General features: G+C 41.1%; 1 protein-coding gene across 1 annotated transcript in view; it reads right to left on the bottom strand.

Moving 5' to 3' along the window:
- Positions 1 to 12,529, bottom strand: part of CCND3 (cyclin D3) — a 72,526-nt gene that overhangs the window by 28,319 nt on the left and 31,678 nt on the right. The gene's annotated exons all lie outside the window — the stretch shown is intronic.

Here is a 12,529-nt window from a genome sequence, read left to right as displayed (position 1 = left end):
GTGCTGTGTGGCCATTGACAAATTACTTAACTTCCCTGGATGGCAATTTCCTTCTTTATCTAAAATAGGATGGTAATATCTATCACGCAGGCTCATCTGAGGATTAAATAAGATACTGCGTGAAAAGTGGCTATTACATGGCTTCACTGACCTTGTGGAAAAGAGACAATTAAGACTGAGAGGTTCATCTGAGGTCACACAGCTGAGAACATGTACTCTGAAAAGAATCTCGATTTCAAGTTTATATTAACAATCCTCCTTCTTCGCTGTCTCTCACCCCTTTTAGTATAAAAGTAAAAAAGCAATCTTGTAGTATCCCTGAGCCCAAATCAATCTAACCCATCCTTCACTTTTCATCAAAGAGAGGTAACAGAGGCAGTCCCCACTCCCAGTACAACCCTTCATGTGGGGAAAGTGAAATGAACACCCCTCTGACAATGCCTGTAAGAAATAATGAATTAGATGAAATTAAGAAATACTTGGCCTTTTGTTGAAATCATAGATTTGGTTACCGGGTTTGTGTTCTCTTTTTTTTTTTACCAACTCAAACAACCCCAAGATTCTTCTCTTTCCACAAACTTGTTCTAGTTTCTTTAGAAGTATTCTCTCATTTCATTCTCACGGTGGCCCCATATAAGTTGTTAGAAACCTCATTTTGTAGATAAAGAAACTGAGACTCAGAGAGGTGAAACATCTTGCCCGATATGAATTCCTGTCTGTCTGTCAGAGCCCACGCTCCTAATCACTAGGCCATATTGCCTTCCTGCCAATTGCTCCTCTTGTATGTTTCGGTACAGTGGAACTGAGACTTAGGTGCTAGAGTAGGGAGTAGACAATCTGAGGATCCTTGTGGTTCCACATGTCCCTCGAACCCTAGCATTGCCCAGCAGTTCCAAACTATTTTTGTTTCTCCCTTCTGATCCATGCTTTTTCTCCCAATGCTCCCTGCAGAGTAGAGCTAAGACCTGTTTGCCTCTCAAGGAGCCACAGATGGGTATCATAAGCCCCTGGTTCTAACCTGGCTGGGCCACCATCTCACCCTTAGGCAAGTTGGTGACCTCTCTCTGGACCTAATTTGCCACAATTTTAAAATAAGGTAGGACAGAGATACTTCCAAGATCCTCTGCAGGTCCAAAATTCTCTAAGTTAGTCCATCCGGTGTACACAGAATACAGGTAATTAAACGTGCTCTTGCTGATTTTCTGAAGATTTCCCTGCAAAGCTACAGCATCCTCTGTATATAGAGCATCACGAAGGCTATAAAGTATATATGGTGATTAATATGATGTGGCCATGGAGTTCAGAGATGTGGCTCTGAATCCTGGCTCTACCGGGCACTGGCTACGTGGCCCTGGGCAAATCCTTAACCTCTTGAAGTCTCCTTTTCCTTCTCTACAAAATGGTGGTCTCACAATGGTTCCCATCCCATAAAGCTGTTGTGACAATAAACAAGATGAGGCCTGGAAAGTGCTTGGTACCATGCTGAAGGCCCGACAAATGAAGGCCATTAAGGTCATTTCCACATGTGATGTCCTCAGGCCTCCTCATCTGTTTTTGACCTGGGATAACCTCAAAGGGAGACTGAGGCAGAGAGGGGCAGAAGGGGCAAGAAACATGTGATGGACAGATAGAGTATGACCTCAGATGCCTGCACATGGCTGATGGGAGAAGAGAATGGCTCGCTCTCTGCCTAGCCTCATCCACGTGTGTCCAGGCAATGTCAATGAGATGATGCTAGAGAACACTAAACTATCCAAAGTGGGAAGGAATTACGGATATTTCTGAAATACGTCCCAAATTTTCTATCTTAGGCACTACCAAATTCCCAGGTTAAAGCTCAGAGTCTGTTCTTTCTTTCTCTTCACACTGGCACCATTCCTAATCAGAATTTCATTCCCCATTCAAGCAGTCAGCTCGAAGCCTCCAATTCCTCTAGTCTCCGAGAGCTCAGCCCATCTGCTCTAAATCCTTTAAAACAAACAAATAAACTAATAAACCAAACAACATTCCAACCATTTCTTTCTCTTAAAAAAATATCTTTGAACTATGGGAGGTGAATACACAGTGTAAACATATATATGCCTTACTGTTAAAGTGTACAGCTGAAACTTATTGGATTTCATTAACCAATGTCACCATAAAAAAAATAAATTAAAAGAAAATCTTTGCATTTATTTATAATCGTGAAAAAAGGAAACAACCCAACTGTCCAACAATAAGGAATTCATTAAATAAATTGTAACCTTATAATAGAATATCATACTATAATAATATAGTACAATAGAATATTGTATGGTATTATACAGAATACTATATTAGATATCACAATTGAATATTGAAAGCAATCATGGATGTAAAATAGAGTGGTGGTTTCCAGTGCGGGTCCTGGAATTGGACTGACCTAGGTTTAACTCCCGGATCTACCATGTTCCAGCTGTGTGGCCTTGACAAGTCTCTCTCCACCTTTGGTGTGCATTAGAAAAATGACAATAATAATAAAAAGAGTTCTGACTCTGCGGTCAGACTTCCTGACTGGTTTAAATCATGGTTCTGTCACTTTCTAATAGCTGTATAATCTTGAACAGGTTAATTAAGTCTTCTGTTCCTCAGTTTCCTCATCTTCAAATGGGATCTACCACACAGGGATTTTTTTGGGTGAGAATTAAATGAGGCAACACATGTTAAACTCTTAAAGCAGTACTCAACACAGTTAATATGACACTATCTTTCTCCCACCTCCATCCTACCTCTTACCCCTCAAGTGATTTCTAAATGTAAATGTCACTTAGAACATGCCACCTTGAAGAAGAACACGTGAGCTATTCAATACGTGCAACATCGACCTGCATCCAGCTCAGGTGGGCCCTACGGCAGGGGTGTCTGTCATCAGTAAGAACTGGTTAAGCAGGCACTAACCTAACCCTCTCATCTCTAACAGGAGCAGCTGGGGCTTGCTGGAACTCAGTTTAGTCGAACAGAAAAACAACAGCCTGATTTCAGTACATGGTGAGCCACGTGATGGTGTGCACTGCACTTCATCTTAACTGGAAACTCACTAGCTTTCTGCAGAGGGTTCTTGATGGAGGGTCCCAAGTGTCCTCGTTACCACTCAACAACAGCCCAACTTAGCTGGGGTCACAGAGAGGCAGCCACCTGTTGAACCACAGTAGGGTTCAGTTCCCATCTTAGTTCTTTCTTCAGGCAAACCCTGGCACTGCTATCAACCTAACACTTAAAAGGGGGCAATGGAGTGGAGGGACAATCTGCTATTTCTCTTAGGCCTAACTGTCAATTCTCCATAGTTCTTGGCTTCCATCAGAATTAAGCTAATTCATATGACATGTTACAAAGAGTTTATATACACATGATCCCATGTGAAAATGATGATAGTCATTTACATGTACGTAAAGTTAACCATTTTAGAAAATGCTTTCTCCTCCACTAATTTCATCTTCGTAAGAACGCTGGGAGCTGAATTGGAAAAAATCAAGTGAGGGGAAGGTAAGGCCAATGGAGGTACAGGGCATTGCCTGGGGAGGCGGCTCCAAGGCCACTTGGATGGCATGACCTCAGCGAGGGCACCTCATGCCTGGGCCAACCTCCTCAGCCTCTCAGGCTCCAAAATATGACCTGCCAGCATGTCCAGAAGGGCCTCCACTTCTGGGGGCGGGGGAAGACTCAAGGTAACCAGTGCCCCAAGACAGTGGTGCATCCCTCACAGACCAGTACGAACCGACAGTAGGAGACACAGCTGCTGAATGGACATGACAGAAGCACCTGGAGCCTCTGGCCAACACAGTCTCAACCTGTAGGCCCTTCTCCAGGTGCAGCCAGAGGGGAATCAGAAAAGGGCCTGGTGGGTGAGGGAGTGGAACTAAGGGAGGCAGTCACAGTGTTCCAGTGTCAGGGGCACAAGCCAGGAGTGGTGACTCTTTCCGCAATAGGGAAAATCACCAGGCCAAGCCATGCCCCCTCTCTACTCAGTGACGTCTTGCCTTTTTAAAAAAAGTATCTAGGGCTAATGGACCTTTCTCTGTAGATATGTTAGTCTTCCAGTCCAGTGACAATTAGGACTTGTTGGTCTGGAAGCCTTTCTGTCTGTTTAAGGTAACTGCACAGCTCTGCTCCAACCATTGTTTTGATCTCATCATCCACTTTTCAGAGTCTGATTCTTCTTCCTAGCTCTGGGTGGAGGTGAGGCAAGCAGGGAGAGATGCAACTCCGGAGTTGTTAGATGGTATTATTTTATATGTGAAGAAAGTGAGGGTCTGAGAAGTTGTGATAACAAAACTGTCTTTTATATATGAAAGATACTAGACTATAAGCTTCTTTGAGTAGAGACCATGCTGGACTGACTTAGACAACACCTCCTGGCCCACAGTACAAAGCCTCCCCATCAGGACCTTTCAGCACTAGCTTGCTAATTCAAATGCAGAATGTGTGAAGCTCAGGGTCACAAGGTAGTTGTCCCTAAAACAGAATGATTCACTGCCAAGATGGTATCTTCAAAGAACCGTATAGCAGTTGTAGTGACAGCAGTTGTAGTCACATCTTTAACCAATCCCCCATTGAGAAGCTCACACTTGCAAAATAACTCCCTGGGATTGGGTCCAGCCTGGGCCCTGAAATGAGAGAATCTCAGGCTGAGAGGAGATTCACAGGTACCTAATTCAGCCTAACCAAATTATTCACTTTCCCCATAACCCTAGTTCCCAGAAATTTACATTTCAAAGACCAATAAAATTTCCCCTCAAAATTTAGAGACCAAAAAGTAAGGCTATTACCAAGTAAGGTTATTAGGGAAAAAACCTATAGTCTATATTTACCATATTTCATAAAATAAAGAATACCTGAACACAAACCCTTTGAGAGGGCTCAGAACAAAGGACACTATCTTTAGTGGAAATAATTTAGTTATATAAAAAACCCAGTACATCATCTGATGAAAACTAGTCTGGAATCACAGTCCTGTACCAGATCCACACAGCACTTGTTGACACTTCTTCATGATAGCAGATCACAATTTCTGAAACAGCCCACCTATGTTCAAAAAACTTTAACTACTAACAGTTTTTTAAATGTATAATATGTAAATACTTTCTTATAAAAATTAAACTATTAGGGATAACACTTCAGGCACCCATCTCTATCGACTACTCCTTTACATATTCTGTGTCTACCTTCAGCTGAGGCCAGGTCCCTGACAGTAACAAGAACAGCAGCTAATATACTGAGCGCCTACCATGAGCTGGGCACTGCTCTAAGTGGTTAATATGTATTCACTCAGTTACTCTTTAGAACAAGCCTATGGAGTAAGAACAATTCTTATTCCCATTTACAGATTTTTAGAAAGCATAGAGTTATTTGCCTGAGTAAATGGCTAAGTTCATATTCAAACCCCAGCAGCCTGGCTCCAGAGCCCATACTCTTAACCACCACACTTGTTTATGGGAAGGCTTCCTTACATATCCATTGGAAGGCATAAAATACACTTTCCACTTCTCTCTTCCTCCTATGGCCCTTGCCCCAGTTCATTCTCTCCTTCCCTTTCTATTGGCCTACTGTACAGAAACTAACCCATATCCCTGCCTCTGTTCTCTTCGTCCACTGTACTTCCTCCAGTCCTGCATATATTTAAGTTGTTAGTCGAAACTTACTCTCATTATACTCAATTAAAGAAAATTTGGCAAATATAGAGAAGTAGAAAGGGAAAAAACCCAGCCTATTCATAGTCTTACCAACCACAGAAACCATCTCTATGAAACATTTTGATAACGTTCCTTCTAGTCTTTTTTAATACATGAGCCATTTTGTTAAACATGACATTTTTAAAAAACTTCACTCTAATCATATTATATCTAAAATTTTAGTGGAGTTATCGCATAAGCACTTTTCATGTTATTAAACAGAACTGTCAGCGTAAAGTTAAGCTCTAACTGTATTAGTCATTGCTCAAAAATTTCCAGTAGCGCCCCCCTATCCCTATCAAATAAATTTCAAATTCCTTAGTCTGGCATTTAAGGTTCTCTATAATTTATTGCAACGTATTTTCTCTCCAGTTTTTCCATACCCTAGCCTCTGCCTCAACACGTATTCTTACCATATGGGATTTCCATTGCTTGAATACTTTCTGCACTTTTTTCACACCGCCTGAGCCTTTGCTGATCCATGTGTTCTAGATTTTAGAGGACACACCCAATTTTGATTGGTCTGTGCTTAAACTGAACTCTTATTTCATGCGCCAACCTATTTCTACCCCCTATGCCAACCCCAAGCTCCACCATTACTTGCTCAGGACAAAAATCTTGGAGTCATCTTTGACTCCTCTCTTTCTCCCACATCCAATCCATCAGCAACTCCAATGGAGTTTGCCTTGGAATATCTATCGTGAACCCAAAGAGTTTTCAGCATCTGCCCTATGACCTCTGAAATCCAAGTCTCCTCTATTTCTCACCCATGCTAATGTAATAGCCTATATCTGGATCTTTCCGCTTCACTCTGGCCTCCATGCAAACAGTTTCCAATCCCACGATGATATAAATACAGAAAAAAGCATTTGACAAAACCCCTCAGCAAATTAGGAATAAAGGGGAGCTTCCTCAACTTGACAAAGAACATCTACCAAAAACCTACAGCTAATATCATACTTAATGGTGAGAAACTGGAAGTTTTCCCACTAAGATCAGGAAGAAGGCAAGGATGTCCCTTCTCACCACTGTTTTCAACAGTGTACTGGAAGTCCTAGCTAATGTTCTAGGACAAGAAAATGAGACAAGAAAAGGAAATAAAAGGTATAGAGACTTTTTGCAAAAGATACATCTGATAAAGGACTATTATCCAAAATATACAAAGAGCTCAAAGCTCAACAATATGAAAATTAACAATATGATTAAAAAAGAATCTCACCAAAGAAGATACACAGATAGCACACAAGCATATGAAAAGATGCTCAACATCATATGTCATTAGGAAATTGCAAATTAAAACAAAAAATGAGATACTGCTTGTGTAGGAAAGAACCTCAGTCCTCCTCCTGTATATCTTTCTCCTCTACTACCACACTCACAACACTTCTGATTTCAGACGGGGGCGTTTTTCCCCCCACACTAAGCAATTCTGCAATACCAGCTGAGTGTCCTACAAGTTAACTCAATTCCGACACTATCTACCTGAAGGTAGCGTCAGATCCTATAGGTTAAGGGCTCAGTCCCATGTGACTGTCTCTCACTTCAGACACCAAAAACAAGCGGTAGATCCCCAGGTTACCTACAACTTCTGTATGACTTGGCTACAAATCGGAGGTTGCCATCAACTCCTCCCCCTTGGATTCGATTAATTTGCTAGAGTGGCTCACGGAATTCAGGGAAACAGGCTTACCAGTTTATTAAAGGATACAGATGAACAGCCAGATCGGGAGATACACAGGGCAAGGTCTGAGAGGGTCTCTAATACAGGAACTTCTGTTCCTGTGGAGTTGGGGTACATCACCCTCTTGGTACGTAGATGTGGTCACCCACCTGGAAGATCCCCAAACCCCAAACTATTAGAATTTTTAAGAAGGCTTCTTTATGTATGCGTAATCAATTATTAACTCCATTTCTAGCCCCTCTCCCTTCTCTACAGAATGGAGGGACAGGGCTGAAAATTCCAAGATTCTAATCATGGTCATCCTATCCAGGAGCCATCCAGAAGCCACTCAGAGTCACCTCATTCCAACAAAAGATACTCCTATCACCCAGGAAATTCCAAGGGATTTAAGAGCCCTGGGTTAGGAACTGGGGTCAAAAACCAGATATTGGAACAAAGATGCTAACAGTGCTAACAGGAGCTCTGTGCCAGGAATTGGGGGCAGAGACCAATACATATTTTTTTGTATTTCACACCACTACACACCTATTAGGCAGCCAATATCCAGAAGACTGACAACACCAAATGCTGGAGAGGATGTGGAGCAACAGGAACTTTCAATCATTGCTGTTGGAAATGCAAAATTGTACAGCCACTTTGAAGACAGTTGGGCAGTTTCTTACAAAACTAAACATACTCTTACCATATGATCCAGCAACTGTACACCTTGGTATTTACCCAAAAGAGTTGAAAACATGTCCACATAAAAACCCGCATAGATATTTATAGTAGCTTTATTAATAATTGCCCAAACTTGGATGCAACCAAAATGTCCTTCAGCAGGTGAATGGATAAATTAACAACTGTGGTAGACTGGAAAATAGAATATTATTCAGCGCTCAGAAAAAAGAAAAAGGATCTATCAACCCATGAAAAGACATGGAGGAACTTTAAATGCATATTACTAAGTGAAAGAAGCCAATTAATCTGAAAAAGGTGGCTCCATACTACATGATTCCAGCTATAGGAGATTCTGGGAAATGTAAAACTATGGAGACAATAAAAAGATCAGTGGTTATAAGGGCAGGGTGAAGGGAAGGATGACTAGGTGGAGCACAAAGAATTAGTCAAAATACTCTGTATGGTACTACAATGGTGGATACATGTCATTATACATGTGTCAAAACCCACAGAATGTACAACACCAAGAGTGAACCCTAATGTACACTATGAACTATGGTGGGTGATAATGATATGACCATGTAAGTTTATGGGTGATAATGATATGACCATGTAAGTTTATCAAATATAACAAGTGTACCACTCTGGAGCAGGATGTCAATAGCGGGGTTGACAGTAGGGGAGGTTGTTCGTGTGTGGGGGTATATGAGTGCTCTCTGTACTTTCCACTCGGTTTTGCTGTGAACCTAAAAAGTAAAGTTTATTAATTTAAAAAATTACTTATACATAGGAATATACAAAGGGTTATTTATAGTAACAAAAACTGATGAACAACCTTACAGCCCAATAGAAGGGAAATGGCTTGTAGGCAGGGACAAATCTTACCCATTTTTATATCCTGCCTCACTCCCTCCAGCTCCTAGCTCTGTGTCTAGAAATTTATTGATTAAATATCCCTGCCATACTCCCCTGCCATAACCCTGCCAGTATCCTCATCTGCCCCCTCCCCAGACAACAGGATGGATGCTCAGAGAGGATCTGTCTTCTTTTAGGGGAAGCTGATGGCCGAAATCTCTCCAACTTCCTAGCTGGAGAGCTGCTTCATCTTCTCCTCCCACGGACCAGGGCACAAAGGGTGGGGCACGTTCTCCAGGAGGGCCCGAGAGTCACAATGCTCCTTTGTATGAAGTAGCAACCTTTGCACCCACAATTAGTATTTTTAGAGGAAACCATTTATCAGATTAACTAGTTGGCACTGACATGCAGAATCTGACCCTGAGACAGAGATACAGGAAAACGAAGGTGGGGTGGTGAGGGGGTGGCAGAGTAGAGATCTGGGTGGTGGGGAAAAGTGGGAGTGCTGTGGGATAGAAAAGTCAGATTGAGGCAAAACAGGCAAGGAGGCAGGAAAAACGTGGGGCAGCCTGCACTTAAAATAAATTCCACCTACTTTACCAAATAGCTTAGAATCTAAGTGTGAGCTGAAAACCAGGAGTAGTGTGAGAATCTGGCTGGACACCAAGAACAGCTCCATGGTTCTCTGTAGGGATTAGACATGGTCACCTCTAAGGGCCCTTCCAGTCTGTCATTTTAGGACTTCAAGGGACCTAATGACGATGATATCCACAGTTATACAGCGCTTACATTGTGCCAGTAATTGGTCTGTGCTTTTAATATGATAGTAACTTGCTTAATCTAAAAACCAGAAGAGGGAGGTATTATTATCTTTTTATTACAGATCAGAAAACTGGCGCAAAAAGAATAAGTAACTTGCCTAAGGCCCCACTGCTAGAAGTGGCCCATCAGAATCTGTGCTCGATCATGCTCTGCTAGCTCCCTTAAGGGCTAAGAGGGCAGGCACAATGAGATCTTCCCTTCAGGCCCCAGTACCTTGGGGCCTCTGCTCAGCTCTGTCACTTTTCCTTTCTGGTTCTACAGAAGGAAGCAGAAATGCTGGAAAGTTTCTAGAGCTGAGGTGATTTTCACCTGCCTTCAGGGGAAGTTCAGAGGACCAATAAACAAGCTGTTTTTTAAAAAGATCTTCCCACCCCTGATTGCGGAGCATTTAAAAGCTCCCTCTCTCCCCTCTTGCTCCTTGCCTTGCTATCAGCCCACTCAAATGCTGAGTTTAATTTAGTCTTGAAAATAATCTCTAAGTCATTCCTGGAGCTGAGAGAATTCGTGCATTTAAAAAATATCTATTGAATACCTACTATGTGCCAAGCACTGATCTAGGTGCCAAAATAACTTTTTCTTGGCTTGGAAGGATTATTAAAGCGAAGAAAATGGCAAAAAAATTTTGAGGGTTTCATCAAGCAGGAATTGAACACATGGGACCACTAAAGTGATTCTCCTCTGCTCCGTGGCACAGGCCTTTACAAGAAGAGCAGCAAAAGGAACGTGTCAGGAATGGCTGATGTCAAAGATGTCTCTGAGGTAGCTATGGCCAAGACTGGCTAAAAGCCCACTAGCCCCTTTTCCTCTTTCTGAGTACACAGGAAAACTACAACTCCCAGCTTCCTTTGCAGTTAGGTTGGGGCCTTGCCCCTGGGTCTAGCCCATGGAATGTGGGCAGCAATGATGTTGCCTCTTCAGGCCTGGACATGAAACACCTAACACAGTCCTCACGCTCTCAGTTATGAGAATGAAGAATGCAGAAGCAGCTAATAGAGGACTGCCAATAGAGGGTGGACACCATCTAAGAAGTAAGAAGTCTGGATCTCTGAGTCACTACTTAGAAGTTATGAAGTAAAAAAAAGCTGTTTAATTTCATGCAACCCAGTCTGTTATGTTGGGAGAATGACAGACAGTGCTTCTGGTATGTTTGGTGGAAATGAGGAACCGGGCTTCCCCTGGTCTGGGAAGCTTCCCTTGACTTGGTCACTTTTCTCCCCACAGGGTTCATTTCTTCTCTAGGGTCTCTTGAAGCACCGTGTATGAATTTCTACAATGCCACTTCTGGCAGATGTTTTGGTGTCAGTCTTCTATTAGATAGTGAGCTCCTTAAGGGTAGAGCTTAACACAAGTCTATCATTTAGGTGCTCAAGAAGCTGAAATGATTTGGTGTGGAGAAAGGATGAAGAATTTACCTTTAGACAGAATGCTTTATATTGATGGTAAGATAGCCAAGTGGTCCTATTCGACTCAACTACATTTTAAATAAGGGCTTCAAACTCAGGTAAGAGGTCAGAGATAATTTGGGTTGTCAGAAAAGTGTCAACATTCAGAACTCTAATAGCAGAAGAGATCTTCAAGGTTAAGATTATGGTAGCCCTGGCACTGTACCAAGCTCTTTTTATCATTATTTTACATCATTCTCAGAATAACACTACAAAGTAGTTATTAGCTTCAAAAATGGGGAAGTTGAGGCTTAGAGAGTTTAAGGAATTTGCCTGTGATCATATGGCAGTAAATTGAGGAGCTAGAATTCAGGGTAAAAGCAAAAGCCACACAATAATCATAATGATAATCGTAAAAGCTATTTATTAAGCAGTTACTATGCTCCAGATAATTTAGTACTTTACATGTACATCTTGCAACCATCCTATGAAATAATATTTGCAAATGCAAAAGCATGGCTCTATCAACCAACTAAGCCCTTAACCACTCTGCTTTTAAACAATCTTTTGGGGACACTCATTATTAGATGGCTAGAACAGTAAAAATACTTTACAGTTTGCAAAGTGATTTCACATACCTTATCTCATTTGAGTCTCACAACATGGTGAAGGGTGGTGTGCAAGGCAACTATTCTTGCACCCAATTGAAAAATGAGGAACGTAAGACTCCAGGCACAATCAAGACTAGAATGGAGATCTTCTGACTTCTAATCTAGGCTTCATTAAAAGCATAGGTAGAGAAGAAGTAATATAGAGAGAAGCTGAAAGTTAAATGATGGAAAAAAATACTAAATAAATACTAACTGAAAGGAAGCTGACACCAAAGGTTAACATGAGATAAATAGGCACTAAGGCAAAAAACATTTAAAGAGATAGTCACTATATGCTGATTTGAAAATTTGCTACAATACTAATTTATTGTTTACTAGAATAATACAGTAATTCTAAACCTGTATATCCCAAATAACAAAGGTTCTAAAAATATGTTAAACTTGACAAAACTATAAGGAGAAACTGATAATTCCACCATCTGAGTAGGAGATTTTAATATATCTTTTTTAGTAATTGGTAAATTGGACAGACAAAAATCTGAAAGGATTTGGAAGATTTGAACAATGCCATTAACAAGTTTGAAATCTATATCTATCTATACACTTACATATATTTACATATGTGTATGTATTTATATATCAAGCTTGTTAAATAAAAATGTGTGTGTGTTGGAGAATATACATTCTTTACTACCCATTATCATAAAGCAAGTCTCAACACTTCAAAAACTTAGTGTTATAAAGACTATATTAACTGACAAAATTTGGTTAAGTTAGAAGTCATCAAAAACAACAACAAAACATCCCACACATGTGGAAATTTTAAAACGC

Source organism: Pteropus medius, unplaced genomic scaffold (genome assembly GCF_902729225.1).
Source record: "Pteropus medius unplaced genomic scaffold, Ma_sr-lr_union100, whole genome shotgun sequence".
Classification (NCBI taxonomy): Eukaryota; Metazoa; Chordata; class Mammalia; order Chiroptera; family Pteropodidae; genus Pteropus; species Pteropus medius.
Note: the sequence above shows the minus strand (reverse complement) of the source record. Positions and strands in the feature narration are given on the sequence as shown.